Source organism: Carcharodon carcharias, chromosome 10 (assembly GCF_017639515.1).
Source record: "Carcharodon carcharias isolate sCarCar2 chromosome 10, sCarCar2.pri, whole genome shotgun sequence".
NCBI classification, from domain to species: Eukaryota; Metazoa; Chordata; class Chondrichthyes; order Lamniformes; family Lamnidae; genus Carcharodon; species Carcharodon carcharias.
This window is the reverse complement of record NC_054476.1, coordinates 85,314,332-85,339,212: the sequence shown is the minus strand read 5'-3', so window position 1 is coordinate 85,339,212 and position 24,881 is coordinate 85,314,332.

Below are 24,881 nucleotides of genomic sequence, written 5' to 3'. Positions count from 1 at the left end.
AATCATGTTTAACCAACTCATTAGCGTTCTTTGAGGAAGTAACGTGCTGCGGAGAAAGGGGAACTAATGGATATAACATACTTAGATTTCCAGAAGGCATTTGATAAAGTGCCACATCAAAGGTTATTGCAGAAAATAAAAGTTCATGGTATAGGGGGGTAACATATTGGCATGGACAGAAGACTGGCTGGCTAACAGGAAGCAGAGAGTAGGCACAAATGGGTCTTTTTCAGGTTGGCAAGATGTAACGAGTGGTGTGCCACAGGGATCAGTGCTGGGATCTCAACTGTTTACAATTTATATAAATGATTTGAGTGAAGGGATGGATGGAATGGTTTCCAAAGTTGCTGATGACACAAAGATAGGTAGGAAAGTAATTTGTGAAGAGGATATAAAGAGGCTACAAAATATATAGATAGATTAGGTGAGTGGGCAAAGATCTGGCAGTTGGAGTATAATGTGGGAAAATATGAAATTGTCTATTTTGGCAGAAAGAATAAAAGATAGGCATATTATATAAATAGTGAGAGATTGCACAGCTCTGAGATGCAGAGGGATCTGGGTCTTTTACTGCATGAATCGTAGAAGGCTAGTATGCAGATATAGCAAGTAGTTCGGAAAACTAATAGAATGTTATCATTTATTACGAGGGGAATTGAATACAAAAGTATGGAGGTTATGCTTCAGGTATACAGAACATTAGTGAGACCACATTTGGAATACTGTGTACAATATTGGTCACCTTAATTAAGGAAGGATATGAATGTGTTGGAAGCAGTTCAGGGAAGGTTTACCAGACTAATACCAGGAATGGGCGGGTTGTCTTAGGTGGAAAGGTTGGCCAGGTTAGGCTAGTATCCGCTGAAGTTTAGAAGAGCAAGAGGCGACTTGATTGAAACATATAAGATGCTGAGGGGACTTGACAGGGTGGATGTGGAGAGGATGTTTCCTCTTGTGGGAGAATCGAGAACTAAAGGTCACTTTTTAAAAATGAGGGGTCACCCATTCAAAACAGAGATTGATTGACATTTTTTCTCTCAAAGGGTCATGAGTCTTTGGAACTCTCTTCCAGAAAAGGTGTTGGAAGCAGAGTTTGAATATTTTTAAGGCAGAGGTGGGTAGATTCTAGGTAAGCAAGGAGGTGATAATTATCAGGGATAGGTGGGATGCTGATTTCAAGTTACTATCAGATCAGCCATGATCTTATTAAATGGCAGAGAAAGCTCGAGAGGCTGGATGGCCTACTCCTGTTCCTTGTTCGTATGTTCATAAAATGGAGGCATGCAGTTCCTTAAAATTTTTTTAATAATTGCCCACCTCCTGAAAGCAGATTGGAAACCCAGCCCTGGCCCACCTTCATTAAAACTGTAAGTGGGCAGATTGGGGTCAGGTTTCCCAAATTTTTATCTTTAACCCACTTTTGTTAGTTTGGAACCTAGAAATTCATCATCCTTTCCTATATTACTTTTCATCCCCACTCCTCTATTGTCCTTTCCAAAAGAATGCTGGAGTTGTTTTAATTTAGCTGAAGTCTGCTCCTATTCTGTGCCCTTGTCTTGTTTCTTCAACTTGGCCCAAAACTTGCAAACCGTACTTGCACTGGCCTGCAGCTATGTATTGAACTGCCTAACCTTCACTTCTTCAACCTGTCTGGCATTAGGTATGACAAATAATTCCGAGCTTATGACCCTTTAGGTCATGTTTTTCAATTTAGCCCCCTTTTCCATAAACTCTTTGTTCAAAAACTCTAATATACTTCCAGGTACATTATTGGTTCCAACATGAACCGTGTCTTTTAATTGCTCATGCTGCCTTACCATTTTCCCCATTCACTCTGTGAATCTGTGCCTTCAGTTCTGATGAAAGGTTATCTACCTGAAACAAAAACTCTGTTTCTCTCTTCACAGATTGCTGTCAAACCTGCATTTCCAGCATTTTATTTTTTTTAAATTTCAGATTGCCAGCATCTGCAGTATTTTGTTTTTGTATTTTCTGCGAATCCTTCAACAGTTACTTGCTTCAAGCATGAGTGCACTTATTGTTAAATCTCCTAAACTAACCCCATCCAAACCAGCATGATTGATTTTACAAAGCAGAGAAATGGTAGAAAAGTTAAATGATTACTTTGTGTCTGTCTTCAGTGAGGAAAATACAAGAAATCTTTCCAGAATTAGAGATCCAAGGGACAAGGGAGAATGAGGAATTAAAGGAAATTAGTATTAGTAAGAAGGTTGTTTTGGAGAAATTAATAGGGCTGAAGGTTGGTAAGTCCCTGGGACCTCATATTCTAAATCACAGAGTGCTAAAAAAAAAAGTAGCTATGGAGATAACGGATGCATTGGTGATTATCATCCAAAATTCCATAGATTCTGGAATGGTTCCTGCAGATTGGAAGGTAACAAATGTCACCCCACTATTTAAGAGGGGACGGAAAGAGAAAACAGGGAACTACAGACTTGTTAGCCTTACATCAATAGTAGGGAAACTTTTGCATCTGTTATAAAGGGTATGATAAGTGGATGCTTAGATAATAATAATATCTGATTGGACATAGTCAACATGCATTTATGAATGGGAAATCATGTTTGACAACCATATAGGCCAGACGTATCTCGTCGGCATGCAGGCACGTCGCTGCATAAAATGACACATGGTGATGTCGGGCGAGTGTCCCAATGTCACTGCATGCCATCACGATATTCTGGTAGGTGGGTGCACGATGATGTCTGATGCACAGCCGCCATTAATTAACGGGCCACTTAAGGCCCTTGAGGCCGCAATTGACATTGATTTTTCGGGGCCCACGTGATCTTCAGGTCGTCACACAAGCAGGCGGATAGGCCACATTTTATAAACCACATCCATGGATGGGATAAGAGGGGTGGATGGGGTCGTGAGTATTATTTGTCAGACATTGAAAGCTTAAAGTTACTGATACTTGCCTGTGTGAGGAGGGATACTTCAAAAGTCTTCACAGCTTGGATAGGAGTAACAGCCCCAGGTCAGGACTCTGAGTAAACATCATTTCTGGGGCCTTGCTGGTTTCAGGAAGCCTTCCCTTAGCATGGGAACGAGAGTTGTGCTCTCTATTGGAGGCACCTCCTCTGAGGAGGAAGGGAGGGCCAGAAGAGGGAGGAGGCCAGGAGTCCACATTCATCCTCCAGGGGACCCAACTTTGGGAGGAGAGGCGCAGGCACAAGGGGCGCAGGGCCAACATGAAGTCCAAGGCAGAAGGGACCACAGTAGATGCCACTAATCTGCCAGGATACAGGCGGCGAAGCAGCTAACTCAATATGTCTGAGGTGCAGTGCCAAAGGAGGCTCTGTCCCTCAAGGGAGACAGTGATCTCCATTTGTCAGATGATAGGCCCTGAGATCTTCGCCAACTGTGTGGGTGGGCACCTCATGCTAGTGGCATTGAATGTCACGGCTGCCCTCAACTTCTATGCCTCTGGCTCTTTCCAGGGGTCAATGGGTGATTTTTGCAAAGTATCCCAATCAGCTGTCCACACTTGTGTCAAGCAGGTGACAGATGCTCTGTTCAGGCATGCATTGACTTTCATCCACTACCACTGGGACGAGGCTAGCCAGACAGATCGAGTCAGAGGCTTTGCAGTGATTGCTGGCTTCCCCCTCATCCAGGATGTAATCGACAGCTCACATGCGGCCATCAAGGACCCAACGGATGAGCTCGGTGCCTTCGTCAACGGGAAAGGATTCCACTACTTGAACATGCAGATAGTGTGTGATCACAAGATGCAGATTCTGCAAGTCTGTGCAAGGTACCCAGGCAGCTCCATGACGTTTATGTCTTCAGACACTCCCAGGTGCCAAGGCTGTTCAGTGCTCCAGCCCGGCTGGATGGATGGCTGCTGGATGACAAGGGCTATCCCCTCAAAAGGTGGCCCATGACATCCCTCCATCATATAAGAATGGAGGTTGAGCATCGGTACAATAGGAGCCACACCTCCACAAGGGCCGTGGTAGAGCGAACCATCGGTCTTCTCAAAATGCGCTTCTGATGCCTGGACCATTCAGGGGACGTACTCCAATACCCCCCAGATGTCACTGATAGTGGTTTGCATGCTACACTCTCCACAATCTGGCGGAAAGGGGAGATGCAGTGGAGGAAGAAGATGTAGACACAGTTGCTCCAGCTGCACACGATGAGTCCAATAGTGCGTCCGAGGATGAGCACGCACAGGAGAACGCTGAGGGGATAGACGCTGACCCCAGCATCCTCCAGGGAGGCAAGGACATGCGGGAGGCTTTAATCCAATGAACCTTCAGCTAGCCCACCACAGATGGACCTCCAACACAAGCCAGGGCTGCAGGTTCCATACTCGATACCAGAGAGCAAAATCTCCTGGGTAGGAACATTAACTAAGAGCCTTGTCAATAAATAAAACTCAATGTCAAACTCACTCATAACATCATGGGTTCCCATCCACCTGCAGAAGTAAGGAATCACCCTGACCCATGCTCACCTATCAAAATTTAATGATTGAACAAAAGTAAGCAGAAAGTAAAATGAATGCAAAGGTGTTACGCATCACACCAACTTGTCATCAACTAATAGCGGGGCAACATAAAACCACCAGTGAGAAACCCGTGGTGTGCCTAAGGTGCCTTAAGTTTACGTTTCCAGGTGCTACGTCTAGTTGCTCCACCCTCGCAGGCACTGGCATCTGAGACAGCCTGCTCACTGTGCTGTCTTGTTGGCCTCGATGACCTTGGCGGCTGTCCTCTGGCCCGTGAAGCCTGGGAGGAAGCACTTAGTTCCACAGCTGGCATCTCCTCAGTCACCGCAGCCTCATCGGATCCTACAGTCTCTGGCAGATGGGCGGAGGAGCTGCTGCCATCATCTGGAGCACCCTGAGAGGAGCACACAGAGATGGCAGGCAGCTTGTGCGCTGATGTGAGGTTGCTTCAGACCTCCCTGCTCACCATTGATGGATGGGCACCAAGCTAGGATACTTGGTGGCCAAACCATCTCCAACACTAGCACTGACCAGCTGAGGTCAATGCCACCGTGAGTGTTTGCAGGTCCGAGTGCAACCCCAGCAGGCCCTGATTGCTCTCCTGGAGGAGCCTCTCCATGAGAGTCGTAACCTTCTCCATGGAGGAAGCATGGTGTTCAGCCATGAGGCTCATTGCATCAGTGATGCTTTGCGTGGACTCCTCCAGCACGGGCACTATGCCATGCATAGCCTCATGTATCTCCGTCAGATCCTCCTGCATACCCTGCTGCACTTCCAGCGTCTGCAGCCTCACAGACGACTCCAAAGGCACATCATCAGCCACCGACCGAGCATGTGTCTGGTCCCCTGCAGTCCTCCGACTGCAGGTGCCATGAGCACTCTCTGTCACCGCCTGCACCTCAAGCGAGTGTGAAGCGCCCTCACTGCTGTGCCCCGGGACACTAGCCAATGATCTAATTCCCACTGAGGTACGAGTATGTGCGCTGGTTCCTGCCTGGCAGAGATGGTGTAAAGCTGGTGAGTCCAATTGTTCAGGGCCCTCAAGAGTCAGAGGCGGCCCCTCTGCCTCCTCCTCCCGACCCTGCTCAGGTGATGCTGAAAGGAGGAACAAGGAAATTTTATTAGTTAAAATGGACACAATGGCAACATGCATGCCTGTCCCCCAGATCAGTATGCGTTCAACCTTCCATAATCAATGGTCAACCCATGTTGCAAGATTCAATCACTGAACATTCAGCAGTGCCATGGCTCTGGGACACACATGGTGACCTCAGTGCTCAGCAATCTTACCGTGGCACCCCAGCCCCCAGCCTCACTGCCACCAATGTATCTGGATGCATGGCGCCTCTCCAGATCCATTGCTTCCTGCTCGTATCTGGTGATGATGGCCAAATGGCTTGGCGCATTGTGTGTGGTCTTCTCCTGAAAAGGAGGGAGGAGCATTGATTAGTCCACCCTATATCTGGATTCCCATTGCATCCCTACCACCCCAACAAGAGTGGGACATTGCAAGGCTCTAGTGATTTGTCACCCTGCAGCTGCCACACACATATCAAAAAGCCAGGGCTGACCCCACCTTGCCCACATGTTGCCTCCATCACATTTGGCACCACACGGTCTAACCTTGCAAAGCAAGGAAGCACAAGCATGTGGAATGCCAAGGGCAGCAGATCGATTGTGACCCGCCACCTGGAAGCTCTGCTCCCAGCATGTCAGTCCCCTGACTTTAACATGTTTCGCAGTTCCAGCACTACGCCTAGGTGCAGATCCTTGAGGTTGCCCCCAAAACAATACTCTGGGTGTTAATCTAACACATGCTACAGGTGCAGAAACCATCTCAGCACTACCTTCTCAGGGTGAACCAGGCATGGACAATATCTGCTGCCTACCCAGTGAGGGAAATATGCCGTGAAGGATTCAATGCTGTAACTGCGCTCAGAATTTGGGGAGGCGGGGCTAGGGGAAAGCTCACCTGCTGTGTTAAGTGACCTCTGCCAACATGGTACTCACCCTTCCCAAGCGCAAGAGGTCGTTGAATCGCATGCAGCACTGGACACACATGTGGCGCACCACGTCATGGGAGTTGACTATGTCTGCCACCTCCTCCCAGGCATGTTTGGTCAGGTGGGGGAGGGCCTCCTCCTCCCATCCCTCGGAACGAGGACCTTCCGCTGTGCTGCTACCTCCTCCAGGAGGGCAGCTAGGCACTGCCGTGCTGCCCTACCCTCCTGCATGGCCTGCTCCCCAGCAGCCCTCTGGGGAGCCCTTCTGTTGGCCATGATGAACAGCCTTTGCAAGGCTGCCTGTGCTCAATTTGAACAGGCTGCTGTGTTGCCATTCGACCTGGCGGTCATTGCATTCCCACCATTGCCCACCCACTCCCACTATCCTCAGGAGCCGCGCTTCACGCTGTGGGACTTTTATTGGCCCGCCCACATAAAATGGCAGCATGGAGCCGATCGCAGGCAGCGATCAGCTCCGCGCCTGCTCGTACCTGCTCCCAAATGGCCCACCCGACAGGGAGAAAATTCTCCCATTGGAGTTTTTTGGGGATCTTAGTAACAGAATTGATAAAGGGAAGTCAGTGGACATAGTGCACTTGGATTTTCAGAAGGCTTTCGATAATTAGCAAGATTAACGCATGGGATAAGAGGTAATATACTAGCATGGATTAAAGATTGTCTAACAGGCAAAATACAGAGAATAGGAATAATTCTCACATTGGCAGGCTGTGACTAGTGGAGTACTGCAAGAACCAGTACGTGGGCCCCAGAGGTTCGCAATACATTTCAATGATTTGGATGTGAGGTCCAAATGTAATATTTCCAAGTTTCTGGATGACACAAGGCTAGATGGAAATGCGAGTTGTGAGGAAGGTGCAAAGCAGCTTCAAGGAGATTTGAACAGACACTGAGGGTGGACAAGAATATGGCGGATGGAATCTAATGTGAAAAAATGTGAGGTTATTCACCTTGGTAGGAGGAACAGATGTGCAGAGTATTTCTTAAATGGTGAAAGATTAAAAAGTGTAGATGCACAAAGGGACCTGAGTGTCCTCGTCAATAAGTCACAAAGCTAACAATCAGGTGCAGCAAGCAATTAGGAAGGCACATGGTATGTTAGCCTTTATCACAAGAGGATTTGAGTACAGGAGTAGCGAAGCCTTTCTTCAATTGTATAGAAACTTAGTTAGACCACATATGAGGGACTAAGGGCGGAATCGTCAGTTCCTGTTGGCGGTGGGTGTCATGGCGGGCAGTGGGTGAACAATTTGGCGTGAGGGGCAGAAATTGTCTTGAGGCCGGTGTGAAAGCACAGCAGGATCAGCTGATGATGTCCGCAGTGGCGGAATATGAATCCCACTGGAGGGTGATGTGAACCCAATTTGCATCTGTAATGGGATGCAAAGTAAGGCCTAATCGGAAGCATCCCACCTCGCCCGATTTACCATTATGCCAGCAGGAAAACATGCCAGCCCAGAATACATCTGCACAAGCGAGACGTGCAGAAGTCGGAACTCTCCTTTAGAACTTTGTTCAGATTGCGGATACCTGAGGAGATGAAGATACTAGAACCTGATAGGTACTGGACCCTGGAGGAACACATGCATTGCATGCTGGGTGGATTCTCGTGGACTTGGCACTACTGGGAAGCAGCTCTCAGAAGGTGGCAGGTCTCCATTGATGCTACAGATCTGCTTTGGAACATCACAATCTTGGCCATGGACTTCTACAGATGATCAGCAGAGTTGGGGGAGGGCGATGGTGGAGAGGAAGGTCTAGCTGTGAGGGCGAGAGGAAGGTGTACCGGAGTGGGGTGAGGTTGTTGGGGGGGGGTCAAAGGTGTCACAGAGGGTGAGATTGGGAAGAGGGACTTTGGGGGAGGAGGGTGTAATGGGGGACAAAGCAGCAAGTAGGGAGGTAAGTGTAAGGGAAGGCGGTCGGAGAGGTGAAGTGTCTGGGGGAAGGAGGGAGTTCGGAGAGGGGAAGGTGCCTGCGGTGAGGAGGGAGTAATTGCGGAGGAGGGAGTAAGGGGAGGAGGGAGTAATTGTGGAAAAGGGAGTAAGGGTGGAGGAGGAAGTAAGCCGGGGGGTGAACGTCCAGGTGAATGTGCAAGGGAGGGGGAATCAATGACTGCCTCCTGGTGAGTAAACTGAAGTTGGACATGAGAGTGTGTCGAGAGTGTGAGAGTGGCAGAGGGAGCCAGTAGGGTGGGAGGGTGAGGATGCATGGGTAGTGGTAGAAGGGATGGCGAGGGTGGTTAATGTGGATTCAAAGGCAGACACGGACCCTAGAGGTGGGAAGGAGGAGGTCAGGGAGATCAATGCAGATGTGGCTGGGATTTTCAGCAAGGTAGGGAATGTGCATATTCACCCAGACATCCTGGAAAGACAAGGGGTCGGCTTGGTAGGTGACGATCAGTAGGTGGAAGGTGACGGCAGCGGGGTCAACAGTGATGGGGGATAGGACATGGGTGCTGGGGGAGGGGAAAGGACGGGGGAGCAGAGACGAGACTTGACTATGACCATGGCTGTTGACGTGGAAAGTGAGCGGAGCCTCGTGTTGGACAGGCACAGGTGCATGGGAGTGCAATCAGTGGGTGGGCGGAGATGCAACTCAGCTCAGATGGACAACTGAAAGAGAACCCCATCAGGCAGCATTGAAAATGCTGGGGAGAGTAAGATGAATGTGTTGGATGAAGGCTTTGCATACGTGGGAAAGTGCTTGCACAAGGCACTGAAAGGCTCTGCCACACACACACTTCTCCCTCCAGAATCACTTGTGGTCTGGCTGCGTGCAGCTGAACTGCTAGTGCGGGGAGGCTGGGGGCAGATGCAATGGGAGGACTCACAAAGCCAGTCAATGAAGCTGAAAGACAACATTACATATTATTCAGTGAAAGTAAATATATTTTCAGATTATTAAGTGACAAAATGTGTTCACCCATGCAACCACTTGGTGATCAGAATTTCTTAGCTTTTCTAGGCCTCCCACTTCTTCTAGGTGCCAGACTGACATATGCGTCAAGGGTGGACACAGCCTGTGCAATAGTTGGCCCTGTTGCCGCTGATGACTTTGGGGTGCGTCCTTTGGAAAGCTGAGGCCTTGAGGACCATGGCTTGCCTTGGCTGTCTTCCTGTGAGCCATCTGCTCCCTCTGCGGTGACAGCGGATGAAGATGAGGGTCACAGGCAAAGGGGAATCAGAGGGAACAGAAAGCCTCTGAAATTCTTGAAAAGATGACCCAGAGCTGTCCAGCTGCCGCACCTCCTCCCTCTGGGTGCCCAATGGCCCCAACCTGATTCCTTGAGGGGAAGAGTACATATGGCAGGACTTTGAGGTGCCCCGTTTCCCACTCATGTCCGCCATCCTTCCCAAGGAGACACGTACAAGTGGCCATCACTTCATCAGAGAGCAGGCGGACACACGCCTCTGACTCGTGTGCCACTCTGTTGAGGGTTTCCAACAGTTCTGCGTGATCTTCCCCCGCCTTCTGCTGACTCTCCAGGATGAGTTAGAAGGCCAAATCCAGAGGCCCGTCAAATGACTTGGACCTCACAGATGCCTCTTCCCCAGAGGTCCTCCGAGTGCCATGGAGCTCAGCTGAACCTGGATCCTCCTGCTGTGGACAAGTGTCTGTAAGGCGACCACCAGATTGTGAACCTGAGCCTGCTCTAGATCTAGGAACCACCGAGGTGTGTGTCTCTGCGCTGGTGGAGGGTGTGGATAAGCACTGTGATGGCTCTTCCAGGCTGCTTATTTCCTGCTCTTCAATGGAAGCACTGTTCTCTTCACTGGAGATGAGGACATGGATAGAACTGAGGGACTGGCTAGCTGATGGCATCCGTCACTTGGCAGAGGTCCCTGTGAACCATGGTACAGATAATTAGTGCATGGCAGCACAGTCAAAAGTAGGAGAGAGAGCACTCATAGTTGCGTTGACATGGGGAATGTTGTAGTACAGGATCCTTACCTGGCTGTTCGCCACCAACCTCACTATTGCCACAGGCACAGTCCAGGTTCTTAACAGTCAGCATGATGGCACACTCCTCAAAGTGAGTGAGGGACCTAATGTAGGCCACTCCACCCTCAGCCCCAGTTGTGATTTTTCCAAATTGTTGTGAGCCAGTTTCTCCAGCTTGAAAACAGATGGGAAGGGTTTGAGCAAGAAGCATAGCACAGCATGGAATGTTTGTGCGGTGAGTGGAGCCATGATTGGGATGAGGACGCGAGTTCCAGAGAATATGAGCCTGATGGAGATGTGAGGGTGTGTGTGAGAGTTAATGTGTTGTCTCTTGAGGTATGAGATCCCTGTGGATGTGTGCTGGGTTTGACTCATAGACATCTACAGCACAGAAGGAGGCCATTCAGCCCATCGCATCTGTGCTGGTCAACAAAGATCTGACTACACTAATCCCATTTTCAAGCGCTTGGCCCATAGCCCTGGAGGCTATAGCATTGCAAGTGACTATCTAAATACTTCTTAAACGTTATGAGAGTTTCTGACTCAACCAGTGAGTTCCAGACTCCCACCATACTCTGGGTGAAAATATTTCTCCCCAGCTCCCCTCTTAGCCTTCTAACTCTTACCTTAAATCTATGCCCCCTGGTCATTTATCCCTCTACAAATTGTAAAAGTGCCTTCCTATCAACCCTATCTATGCCCCTCATAATCTTATGCACCTCTATCAGGTCCCCTTTCAACTTCATTGCTCCAGTAAAAACAACCCCAGCCTATCCAATCTTTCCTCATAGCTCAGGCCCTCCAGCCCAGGCAACATCCTGGTAAATCTCCTCTGCACCCACTCCAGTGAAATCACAACCTTCCTATAATGTGGTGGCCAGAACTGCACACACTACTCCAGTTGTGGCCTAACCAGCATTTCATACAGCTCCAGCATAACCTCCCTGCTCTTGTATTCTATGCTTTGGCTAATAAAGGCAAGTATCCCATATATCTTCTTAACCACCTTATTTATCTACCTGCCCTGCTACCTTCAGGGATCTGTGGATATGCACACCAAGGTCCCTCTGATCTTCAGTACTTTCCAGGGTCCTACCATTCATAGTGCAATCCCTTGCCTGGTTAGCTCTTCCAAAGTGCGTTACCTCACACTTTTCCGGGTTGAATTCCATTTACCACTGCTCTGCCCACCTGACCATCCATTGCTATCCTCCTGCAGTTTACAGCTATCCTCCTCACTATTTATCACCCTGCCAATTTTTGTGTCATCTGCAAATTTCTTGATCATACCCCTACATTTAAGTCCAAATCATTTATGTACACCACAAATAGCAAGGACCCCAACACCGAGCCCTGCAGAACCCCACTGGAAACAGACTTCCAGTCACAGAACTATCCCTCTACCATCACCTTCTGCTTCCTGCTCCTTGGACAATGTTGGATCAATGTGCCACTTTGCCTTGGATCCCATGGGCCCTTACTTTCTTGACTATTCTTCAATGAGAGACCTAATCAAATGCCTTGCTAAAGTCCTTGTCGACTACACCAAGTGCATTACTCTCATCAACACTCCTGTCAAACACAACCTTCCCTTAACAAATCCATGCTGTCTATCCCTGATTAACCCATGTTTCTCCAAGTGCAGATATATTCTGTCCCTCAGAATTCTTTCTAATAACTTCCCCACCACCAAGGTTAGACTGACAGGCCTGTAATTTCCTGGTCTATCCCTTCTTCCCTTTTTTAATAATGGGACAATGTTAGCAGTCCTCTGGCATCTCACCTGTGGCCAAAGGGGATTTGAAAATTACTGCCAGGGCCCCTGATATCTCTTCCCTTGCCTCACTCAACAGCCTGGGATACATCTCACCAGGGCCTGTGGATTTATCCACTTTTAAGGCCGCTAAACCTGCTAGTATCTCCTCTCTCTCTATGTTCATTTCCTCTAATATTTCACTGTATTTCACCCTGATGTCCATATCTGCATTGTCCTTTTCCATTGTGAAGACCGATGCAAAGTATTCACTGAGGACTGAACCAATGTCCCAAGGGTCCATACACAGATTACCTCTATGGTCCCTAATTGGCCCTAATCATTCCCAAATTATTCTCTTGCTCTTTATAAATTAAAAAAACCCCTTTGGGTTGTCCTTTATTCTACCCACCAATGCTTTCTCAAGTAGTCTCTTAGCTTTCCTAATTTCCTTTGTAAATTCCTCTCTGCACTTTTTATATTCCTCTAAGGACTCTGTCATATTGAGCCCTTGGTATCCACCGTAAACTTCTCTTTTTTTCTTAATCCTAACATTTATGTCCCCTGACATCTATGGTTCTCCGGACTTGGTCCCCCTTTGTCTTTACAGGAACATATTTGCCCTGTACTCTTGCTATTCCTCCTTGAAAGCCTCCCACTGCTCTGACACAATTTTATTTGCAAGTAGCTGCTCTGAGGCCACTTGGGCAAAATTGCATCTCATCTTAGTAAAATTAGCCTTTCCCCAGTTTAGATCTTTTATTCCCAGCCCAATCTTATCCTTTTCCATAACTATCCTAAATCTAAGTTATGGTCACTATCTCCAAAATGCTCCCCTACTGATATGCCTTCCACCTGCCTGGGCTCATTTCTGAATATTGGGTCCAGAACTGCCCCCTCCCTTGTTGGGCTTTCTATGTCTTGGCTAAAAAAGTTCTCCTGGATGCGACTTAAGAATTTTGCTATCTCCTGACCTTGCACTCTAAAACCATCCCAGTTAATATTTGGGTCATTAAAATCCCCTACTACCACTGCCCTATTATTCTTACACTTCTCTGAAATTTGATTACATATTTGATCCTCTATTTCTCCCTGACTGTTTCGGGGCCTACAGTACACACCTAACAGCATGTTTGCCCCTTTTGTGTTTTTAACTTCTACCCATATGGCTTTATTTGATGATCCTTCCAAGATATTATCCCTCCTCACTGTTATAATTGATTCCTTGATCAATATTGCAACCTCCCTCCTCTTCTATCCCCCTCTCTATCTCATCTGAAATTCCTATAACCAGAAATGTTGAGCTGCCACGCTTCCCTTCTTTTAGCCAAGTCTCAGTCACAGCTATGGATCATACTCCCATGTGCCTATCTGTGCCCTCCGCTAGTCTGTCTTATTCCTCAGGCTGCTTGCATTAAAATATATTGTATTTAGCCTTGCTAAACTCACTTCCTTCTTATCTAGCCTATGTTTCTTCTGCCTTCCAGACTTACTTACTAGCATTTTAACTTCTTATTCCACCTCAGCTTCTATCCCCTCTGAGCTACTTTTCAGGATCTCATCCCCCTGCCAGTTTAGTTTGAATCTGCCAAACACCCTGCAAGGATGTTGGTCCCACTCCTGTTCAGATGTAACCCATCCAACTTGTACAGGTCCCACATCCCCTAAAAACGGTCCCAATGGCCCAGGAATCTAAAGCCCTCCCTCCTGCACCATCTCTCCAGCCACACATTCATCTGCTCTATCCTTCTTTTCCTATACTCACTACTGCATGGCACCGGGAGTAATCGAGAGATTACTACCTTTGAAGTCCTGCTTTTCAAATGTCCTACCTAACTCCCTAAATTCTGCTGGCAGGATCTCATTTCTCTTCCTTCCAAGTCATTTATCCCAACATGGAGCATGAGCCCTGGCTGTTCACCCTCCTCCTTCAGAATGTCCTGCAGCCATTCTGTAACATCCTTGACCCTGGCACCTGGGAGGCAACATACCATCCTGGAGTCATGAATACGGCCACAGAAGCGCCTGTCTACTCCCCTTACTAATGAATCCCCTACCACTGTTGCCCTCCCACACTTCTTCCTCCTACCCTGAGAAGCAGGACCACCTGCAGTGCCATGGCCTTTGCTCTGGTTGGCCTCCAGAGAGGAACTGTCACTCTCATCATTTCCAAGGCAAGATGCACACGGGGGGTTCCCTCACTGCTTGCCTGATCCCCTTCTTCTGTCTGGTGGTCACCTATTCCCTCTCTGCTTGCACTTCGTTAAGCTGCGGGGTGACCTTGTAAATGTACCATAGTGACCCCATCTGCCACTGAAGCTCCAAAATCCGGAGCTCGAGTTGCTCCAGTCGGAGGCATCTCCTGCACCTTCCAGACTGACAGGAGTGTCTAGGATTTCCTATGTAGCACAGGACGTACAAATCACAGGACTGAGCTCCCCAGACATAGGTTAACTTAAATGCTTGATGGGCTTATCTGGGAATTGAATCACGGACCTCTCACATACTAATTCAATGAAAATCCCAAAGTAAGAATCATGCCCCTAGATATTGGGAGTGTGTGAGTTCTGCTTGATGAGGTGGTTGACTTACCTTGGTGGAACAGATGAAATCATTCATCCTCTTCCTGCACTGGATGGCCAACCTCCTCTGTGATCTGCTGGCGCTGACCCCCACTACCACCACCTCCCAGGCCAGATTGGTGACTCTGGTAGACTTCCTGCAGCCAAAGTAATGGTAGAGAACATTGCGGCGGCCTTCCACTGCATCCAGCAGGCACCCAGAGAGGCATCACTAAATTTGGGGACTGCACTATTCATTGCTTTTGGGGCCATCTGTTGCCTGGAGCAGTCCATGTCTATAGACACAAAGTAGGATGCACTTTGGTCATGGCATGGCGGGCAAATCTGAGCCCACCCACCAGTGATCTGGAATGTTTCCCATTAATGCATTATTAATGAGGCGGAAGGTACCATGAAGGGGACAATACAGTGCGAAAACCCGCCATTGGAGCTGAAGGGTAAAATGAGTTTTTTCATGCTCATTACCACACATAGTGCAAATCTGGGACGATTCTGCCCTAACCTTACCCTGTATATTTTTATAAAATATAAATCGATATCCTCATTGCTATTTCATAAACTTTAGAATTGAACAAAGATCATTAAAATGGCTGAACCTAACTCTGCCTGTGACCCCTGAACAAAAGAAGTCATGTTGCAGTATCAGGAAACTCAAACCTCGTTATTTCTGGGAGCCACTAATGACCATCTATGGACTGCACAGCCCAAATTCAAAGAGAGCTATACAATGGCCATTTGCATTTGATAACCCAGGCTGCTAGCACAAGACTGCTGGTCTGCTAAGACAAAGACCCTGCAACCTTCCTCTCAATTCATAATAGCTGAGACATTTAGCAGTTTTTGAAACCCAGCCACATTCCAGATGATGGATGCACTCCTTTGTTGGAGATAGGGTGGAGAGTTGAGGGTCATGTGACATAGGCCTATGACTTGTTGCACAAGTAATATTGCCTTGCCGAGCTGAAGATCTCAGTTTGCTGTTTACCACCTGACTAGCAGCATCACAGATAAGGAACTCCACTCAGGTTGAACACTTGGCCCCATCTACATTGTTTCTGCTGGAAATTCTGTCCCACCAGCTACAAGACTAATTCATCTCTGCATGCCTATATCATCGTGTGAAGTCAACACCACCAGAAAAGTAAATTATACCGCATCAGTTTTCAGCCCACCAACCTCTGTGAAGCAATATCTCATCGGGCTTTGATTCTGGACTCAGGAACCCATGGGAAATAATATGTATTTTCTCTGTGTTCTCTGTACTGTAAAACCTTACTTTCTCTATCCCTCTTTTTACTTTATGAATATGGCCCACCTTTCCATGTTTTGAGTTCAACCTATCTCGAGTTTGCTATGGGGCTATTAATAGAAATTTAGATCATATCAAAACTGAGGGATTGGGAAACACGCCACCATGTTACCAAAGAGGTAAATGAATCAAAAACACCTTTCTGTTTACAGATGAGTGGTGAGAGTAGAAATTAGTGCTGTTTAAAGTAATCCCTTCCTGTCTGTAACACCACACTTGGAGTACAGTGTTCAGTTTTGGACCCCTTAACTTAGGGAGGACATTATTGCCATAGAGGGAGTGCAACAAATCTTCACCACACTTGTTCCCAGGATGGCAGGACTGTCCCACGAAAAGAGATTACAGAAACTGGGTCTGGATTCTCTAAAGCTTTGAAGAATGAGAGGTGATCTCATTGAAACTTACAAAATACTTAAAGGGATAGCCAGGGTGGATGCAGGTAAAATATTTCCCCTGGCTGGGGAGTCTTGAACCAGGGGACACAATATTAAAATAAGGGGGAAGGCACTTAGGACCAAAATGAGGAGAATTTTCTTTACTCAGAGAGTTGTGAATCCTTGGAATTCTCTATCCCAGAGGGCTGTGGAAGCTCAGTCATTGAGCATTTTTAAAACAGTGATTAACAGATTCCTAAATACCAATGACATAAAGAGATATGGATTTGGTGGGAAAAAGGGATTGAAGTGGATGATCAGCCATGATCATATTGAATGGCAGAGCAAGCTCAACAGGCTGAATAGTCTATTCTTGCTCCTCGATCATTTTTTTAATATCAGGGTTAAATTTTAGATTTTGAGAAATATAGATTTTCAAATGTAAACACTTTTAAAATCAGATCTGATGTAAGTAACAGGTAATGAAACAGTTTGGAATCTAAAGGAGTAGAATGTACTCTACAGAACAGGATGATTTATGTGCTGAGAGGAATCACCAACTGTAGGGTGTTGCAGTTCTAATGCTCAGATGTAATCTAAGCTACTCAATTTGGGATGGTTCTCATTTACACCTCACAGCCAGAATTTTACGTCTCTCAGGCGGGTGCGTGCCTAACCCAAATGGATGTGAAATAGCACAAGATGACGTTGGGCAAGCGTCCCGCACGCAAGCAATTAAAAAGGCAAATGATCTCGATTTTACGTTGCCCACTTGATTTCAAGCTCATCACAAGGGCAAAATGGGCAGGCAGGCAGCCCTCTTTCAACAAAACCTCATCCAAGGGCAGGGAAAGAATGGTCAGTAGCATTGCCATTGTGAGTAGTGAGGAGTTTAGGAGATAGTTTACTGCTAGTTGCTTATTTGAACTTGACAACTTCAACTCTGTTCTGAGCTTTGGTCCTAGCAGTTCTAGGGTTCATTTTAGGACTCATGGGTGTCTCCAAGGTCCCAGGAGGATGGTGACCATGCGGATCCTTCCAGGCACCAGACAGCCTTCTGTTACACTGATAATAGGGATTGTGCTCTCTGCTGGTGGTACCTCCGAGGAGGAGGAAGACACCTACAAAACAAGTGAAGCATTCTCAGGCAATTAAGACAAAAGCAAAATTTATATTATGTTGGCACTCACATCAAATGAACATAACAATATATGGTGTTAATTGTCACACCAGTAAACATTTTATCAAAACATGACAGAACAGAAGATCACCTGTGAACAGTCCCTCTTGTGCTCATGGTGCCTTAAACTTACGTTTATGAGTGCTGCGTCTTGTTGCCCCTCCCCACCCTCGCTGGCAGCAGCATTGGAGGCAGCTTGCTGACTAGGCGGTCTTTCAACAATCAAAGGGGACTCCAGGTTTGAGGCTCCCATTAACAATGAGACTGCACAAGAATGTTTGCACAATCCGACACTCTCACCTCTGTGCACTGCACAGAGACTCCTACCTCTCCACAATTGGCTGACCAAGGTGGGTGGCGGTACTCCAGCTCCAAGCCATCAATCTCATACCTCGTCAGAATGAAGAAGATTAGGGACCAGCCGCCTGTCTTAGATCTTTAAAGGTGTTATAGCTTCTCCTCTCCTGAAATGACAGAGGAATGTTGATTTGTCCATTCTTTATCTGCAGCACCAGTGCAGCATGGCAAACATCCCCCTACTCCGGGACACCTTGCAGGTAACATCCAAATCATGGCACTCAGGCCAAGCAGTCAACACTTACCCCCTTGGCCGGCACCAGTGTCAGTGACAGTTGGCACTTGGACTCTAACACCCCTGAGGTCCACAGGGTGATGGCCAGCCCTTAACCCTTCTCCACACTGATCCATGCCAACTCAGTACTCACCCTTGCCGAATGCAGCAGAATGTTGAACCATTTGTGGCACTACACCCAGGTGTGCTGCACAACGTCGTGGCTGCTGACCTCAGCTGCCACCTTCTCCCAGGCTTTTGTGATCAGGTGCGATGGCCTCCTCCTGCCATCTCTGGGTACTAGATTGTCCCGCCTGACATCGACCTCCTCCACAAGGACCGCGAGGCACTCATCTGAGGAATGGGGGAGGGCGGTGCTGAGTGCCTGCCCGACCTGCCCTCCTACCTGACATCTCCAGATGCTGATGAAGCCATTGTTCGAAACAAATAGTTTCCTGGGCAGTCTCCAAAGATCTCCCCTGGCAGCCTTCAAGGAGCTGCCTCTGCTGGTTTTAAAGGGCCATTGGACCCAGCACCGAACAGGCTCCCACCCCCCACCCAGCCCTTCCCGACTATTGAGAAGACACATTTCACGTTGGACGGACCTTAATTGGCCATTCAGCGTGAAATCACATTTGCAATGCGACCATGGCTAAGAGTGGATTCCAAGCGTGAAATTCAGGCCCACAAGATTTTAAAAATATATAAAAACAAAAAACTGCGGATGCTGGAAATCCAAAACAAAAACAGAATTACCTGGAAAAACTCAGCAGGTCAGGCAGCATCGGCGGAGAAGAAAAGAGTTGACGTTTCGAGTCCTCATGACCCTTCAACAGAACTGAGTGAATTTTAGGAAAGGGGTGAATTATAAGCTGGTTTAAGGTGTGGGGGGGAGAGAGAGAGAAGTGGGAGGGGGTAGTGTGGTTGTAGGGACAAGCAAGCAGTGATAGGAGCAGAAAATCAAAAGATGTCACAGACAAAAGAACAAAAGAACACAGAGGCGTCGAAGGTGGTGATATTATCTAAACGAATGTGCTAATTAAGAATGGATGGTAGGGCACTCAAGGTACAGCTCTAGTGGGGGTGGGGTGGAAAGGCTAGCAGGGCATAAAAGATTTAAAAATAATGGAAATAGGTGGGAAAAGAAAAATCTATATAAATTATTGGAAAAAAACAAAAGGAAGGGGGAAGAAACATAAAGGGGATGGGGATGGAGGAGGGAGATCAAGATCTAAAGTTGTTGAATTCAATATTCAGTCCGGAAGGCTGTAAAGTGCCTAGTCAGACAATGAGGTGCTGTTCCTCCAGTTTGCGTTAGGCTTCACTGGAACAATGCAGCAAGCCAAGGACAGACATGTGGGCAAGAGAGCAGGGTGGAGTGTTAAAATGGCAAGCGACAGGGAGGTTTGGGTCATTCTTGTGGACAGACCGCAGGTGTTCTGCAAAGCGGTCGCCCAGTTTACGTTTGGTCTCTCCAACGTAGAGGAGACTGCATTGGGAGCAATGAATGCAGTAGACTAAGTTGGGGGAAATGCAAGTGAAATGCTGCTTCACTTGAAAGGAGTGTTTGGGCCCTTGGATGGTGAGGAGAGAGGAAGTGAAGGGGCAGGTGTTGCATCTTTTGCATGGGCATGGGGAGGTGCCATAGGTGGGGGTTGAGGAGTAGGGGGTGATGGAGGAGTGGACCAGGGTGTCCCGGAGGGAATGATCCCTATGGAATGCCACCAGGGGAGGTGAAGGGAAGATGTGTTTGGTGGTGGCATCATGCTGGAGTTGGCGGAAATGGTGGAGGATGATCCTTTGAATGCGGAGGCTGGTGGGGTGATAAGTGAGGACAAGGGGGACCCTATCATGTTTCTGGGAGGGAGGAGGAGAAGGCGTGAGGGTGGATGCGCGGGAAATGGGCCGGACACGGTTGAGGGCCCTGTCAATGACCATGGGTGGAAAACCACGGTTAAGGAAGAAGGAGGACATGTCAGAGGAACAGTTTTTGAAGGTAGCATCATCAGAAAAGATGCAACGGAGGTGAAGGAACTGAGAGAATGGAATGGAGTCCTTATAGGAAGTGGGGTGTGAGGAGCTGTAGTCGAGGTAGCTGTGGGAGCCGGTAGGCTTGTAATGAAAATTGGTGGACAGTCGATCACCAGAAATTGAGACAGAGAGGTCAAGGAAGGGAAGGGAAGTGTCAGAGATGGACCATGTGAAAATGATGGAGGGGTGGAGATTGGAAGCAAAATTAATAAATTTTTCCCAAGTCCTGACGAGAGCACGAAGCAGCACCGAAGTAATTACGATGTACCAGAGAAAGAGTTGTGGAAGGGGGCTGGAGTAGGACTGGAATAGGGAATGTTCCACATACCTCATAAAGAGACAGGCATAGCTGGGGCCAATGCGGGTACCCATAGCCACACCTTTTATTTGGAGGAAGTGAGAGGAGTTGAAGGAGAAATTGTTCAGTGTTGGAACAAGTTCAGCCAGACGGAGGAGAGTAGTGGTGGATGGGGATTGTTCGGGCCTCTGTTCGAGGAAGAAGCTAAGGGCCCTCAGACCATCCTGGTGGGGGATGGAGGTGTAGAGGGATTGGTTGTCCATGGTGAAGAGGAAGCGGTTGGGGCCAGGGAACTGGAAATTGTTGATGTGACGTAAGGTGTCAGAGGAATCACGGATGTAGGTGGGAAGGGACTGGACAAGGGGAGAGAGAAGGGAGTCAAGATAACGAGAAATGAGTTCCATGGGGCAGGAGCAAGCTGACACGATCGGTCTACTGGGACAGTTCTGTTTGTGGATTTTGGGTAGGAGGTAAAAGATGTCAGTGACAGTCCTGGAAACAATGGCTTGATGTTCAGTGGTGGGGTCATGGTCCAGGGAGAGGTAGGAGGAAGTGTCTGCGAGTTGACGCTCAGCCTCCACAAGGTAGAGCTCAGTGCGCCAGACAACAACAGCACCACCCTTGTCAGTGGGTTTGATCACAATATTGGGGTTGGACCTGAGAGAATGGAGTGCAGTAAGTTCAGAGAGAGACAGATTAGAATGGGTGAGTGGAGCAGAGAAATTGAGACGACTAATGTCACGCCGACAGTTCTCAATGAATAGATCAAGAGAAGGTAAGAATCCAGAGGGAGGGGTCCAGGTGGAGGGAAAATATTGGAGGTGGGTAAAAGGATCCGTTGAACGGGGAGAGGACTCCTGCCCAAAGAAGTGAGCACGGAGATGAAGACGGCAGAAGAAAAGTTCAGCATCGTGCCGAGCCCGAAATTCATTGAAACTTAGTCCTTTGCTAAGCACTGAAAGTTCAGCGTCGGAGAGGAGAAGGTCAGGGGGTATAGCGAATACACGGCCGGAATACACAAGATTTTACTTCCTTTGTCTTCACACAGAGCATAAAATGGGCATTCAACTTGAACCTGCCCTGTTTCCGTTGGGTGTTAGGATAAAATTAAAATTTAAATGTGAGTCATACGTTTTAGACATTTTGGGGAGTTTTATATTCTTGGATCTTTCCCCTTAAGAGACTGAATGGTTTGGGTAGAGTCCATTGTAGAGCAAATAGTACATGTCTTGTGAAGAGAATGTGATTTATGGGATAAATGGGCTTTGCTAATTCCATGTTTTCTTGCATGTGCGTTTTGAAATCTGTAAAACATGAAAGGTCATGCCATTGTTTGAAGTGATGTTTTATTAGCAAATTATTTTGTAACTAAAATATTACAAACTGTTTATTAACATAGCACCAAGTTAGCACAGCAGGTTATTAGACCTCCATGTGAAATAGGTCAGAGCTCCCACAAGCTGAGAATTTCTGACATGACTTCAAACAGTAAAGTCCTTGGAACCAAACATCTTGTTGACTTTGGAGCCAAACAAACACAAAGGAAACACATAGCTCTGTGACCTTCCCTTCCCTTGGGAGTGGATAAAGTAAAAACAATGTAATGCCAAATAATTTACTACAAAATATAAATTGTGTTTTTCAATTGCTGCAATTACAATAAAGGCAAGTTCTTGAGAAACACTACATAAGAAAAGTCCCAAAGTTACTGTTCAGCCCCTTCGCACTGTTGCAAATATATTTGGCTGATATTGGCAAAGGCAAAGATTTACAGCAATAATCCTTATAGCATCATATTAACAGTCCTGATTTTAACCTAGCCCACCCAGTGGGAATAGGGTTGATTTAGATCAGAGACCCATTTTACATCTCATTGGCTGAGTATTAAATCAGCCAAGGCACAAAACTAGCTTCTGACCCAAACCCACCGTATTCTCATGGGTAGGTTAGATTAAGATTCAGTCTTAGTTGTGGACTCTTTTCTGATGAACTAAGGGTTCTATCAACACACCTTGAAAGGAGTGCAACATTCTGGCTAAATTTTCACAATTTGCCCCCTAAAAGGCCAGTGTAGGACTTCCAAACACTGACCCAATGTAATCTTGCTCAGTTTCCTAATTTGTATTATTAGTTGTGTTAGAAGATTTCTAGTGGGTTTTCCATGAGCAAGTGAGAGCCTGTCAAAAGGTTCCACAGAAATGAACTCAGTGCAATAATGGAATAGCCATTGTATTATCATAATAAGTTGATGGTAGTATTAAAGGGACTTCAAAGATTTGCCCAGGCTAATGATAACCAACACCTAGGCCATCGGCATGAGTGATCATAGGGAATGTAAGCCTCTAGCAAACACTCCATTTGTGTCATTGACAAATACTTCTTTGGGTTTACCACCCTGTTTGACCTGGGGAGCTACAGAAGTGGGTAAACAAGATGGAACTGGCTGAAAAATTTGGTTCAGCATCTCCCCCACCCCATCAGTAATTGCTTGTGGTAATGGAGAAGAAGCGATATAGGTGGTGAAGGGGAAAGTAAAATCTGGGCAATGTTAACTACATGGCTTGATTTTCTTTCATTTTCTTGTAGGAGAGAAGAGGAAACCACAATCCTTTGAGTGGGGAAAGGTGTTCCAGTTCTGATAAAATTCCTTGATGTATAATTATCTATAACCTGTGGATCTATTTATTAGACATCAAAATATTCTTAGTCATTTTTGGTAATAAGATCTCATCCTTTAAATACAACATTTGTCATATCTATGTGTTTTACTTTACATGTAAGATAGTGTCTTTATGATGGCTAATAAAATTAAGATTAGACAAGGGCAGGAACATTTAGCAGATTCATCTAATATTTCAGTCTTGGCAAATTGGACAGAGCTGTTAACCCATTGAAAACAAATACATAAATTGTTTTGTTAAAACAGCTGAGTGATTTCAGATGAATATGGATTTCAAATGATTATGTTATACCTTTACCCTAGAATCTGTCAGTACATTCTCAGGGGTGTTCTCAATGCTGTGCAACAACTTGTATAAAGGCATGAAGGACACATGTATGTCGAGTGTTGCCCAGGACCATGGTCATAGATTTTCTACAATCTAGAAGCAGAGGGCAATGCAAAAATAAAAGCCACTCTGGTCATTCTACAAAAGTTATGTTCTCCATGACAATAACAATGAGATAAACAGCACAACTGCAAAATTATTGTAGTAACTCCTCTCATGTGAGGATCCAGAAACCGTAGGAGGATTATTATCTGCAAAAAAAGAAGCAACATTTGGGAATTGTCTTTAAAGGTTTCCAAGATATAAATACATTAAACATGTTGGCAAATTTTTAACAGAGAAAATAATGTAATGCTAAAAACATGAGACAAGATATCCTACAAATACTCAATTGGTCAGTCGCCATCTGGAAGGGACCATTTACCCATCTTCTCTTTCAGGCATTGACTGGTCTACTGTATATTTTCAGCAATGCTTTAATGACACAAATCTGTTTATCTTAATGTTATAAAATAAAATGAGCCTAGATTTTCCATTTCTATGGTTCAGACACATATTTGGCATGTCAGGATTTTCACCTGTTCCAACCCTGAATGAGCTCCTGGCCTTTGAATTACTTAAATACTATCAGTGGGTTCCTTGGCAGGATTGGGAACAGACAAGTCTTCCACAGTGCAAGTGTGCAGGCAGTTGCCATGCTGTGTTAAAAGAAATTTTCAGTTTCTTCTTTGAGTTGTGAAATCCGATGTTTTGCGAGGAATTGCAAAGTCATGACAATAGAAGCTCAAGAGCTTAATGCCAGAGGAGATTTGAGAGTTTCTATCCTTGCTATTAAGGCAACATTTGACTTATTAGGATAGAACTCTTCTTTCACTGTCATATTTGAAAGAGAAGAAGATGCACATGATTGCTGAAAGCTAATTATCCTGGTTCCAAAGCAACACTGCAGGAGTTCCACAGGGGAGCATCGTAGGCCCAACCACTTTCAGCTGCTTCTTCAGTGATCTACTCTCCATTATAGTGGGGCTGTTCACCAATAATTGCACAACGTTTACTGGTATTCAGAACTGTACTGCTAAAGGAGCAGCTCATCCCAGCTTACAGAAGGACCTGGTCAACATCCAGACTGAGCAACGGCAGGTTTTCACACCATATCATCTCAATCCCACCTCAACAATCATGCGTTCCCAGGAAACACGCCATTTCGATGGTGGGTGGGCTCTCATTTGCCCACCACACCATTACCCTGCTGCTTCCTCAGGCTGGGTGACATATTTAAAGTGCAGCCGCTCGTGCTTCCAGCCTAGGACTGCTGCACAGATGACATGGTCC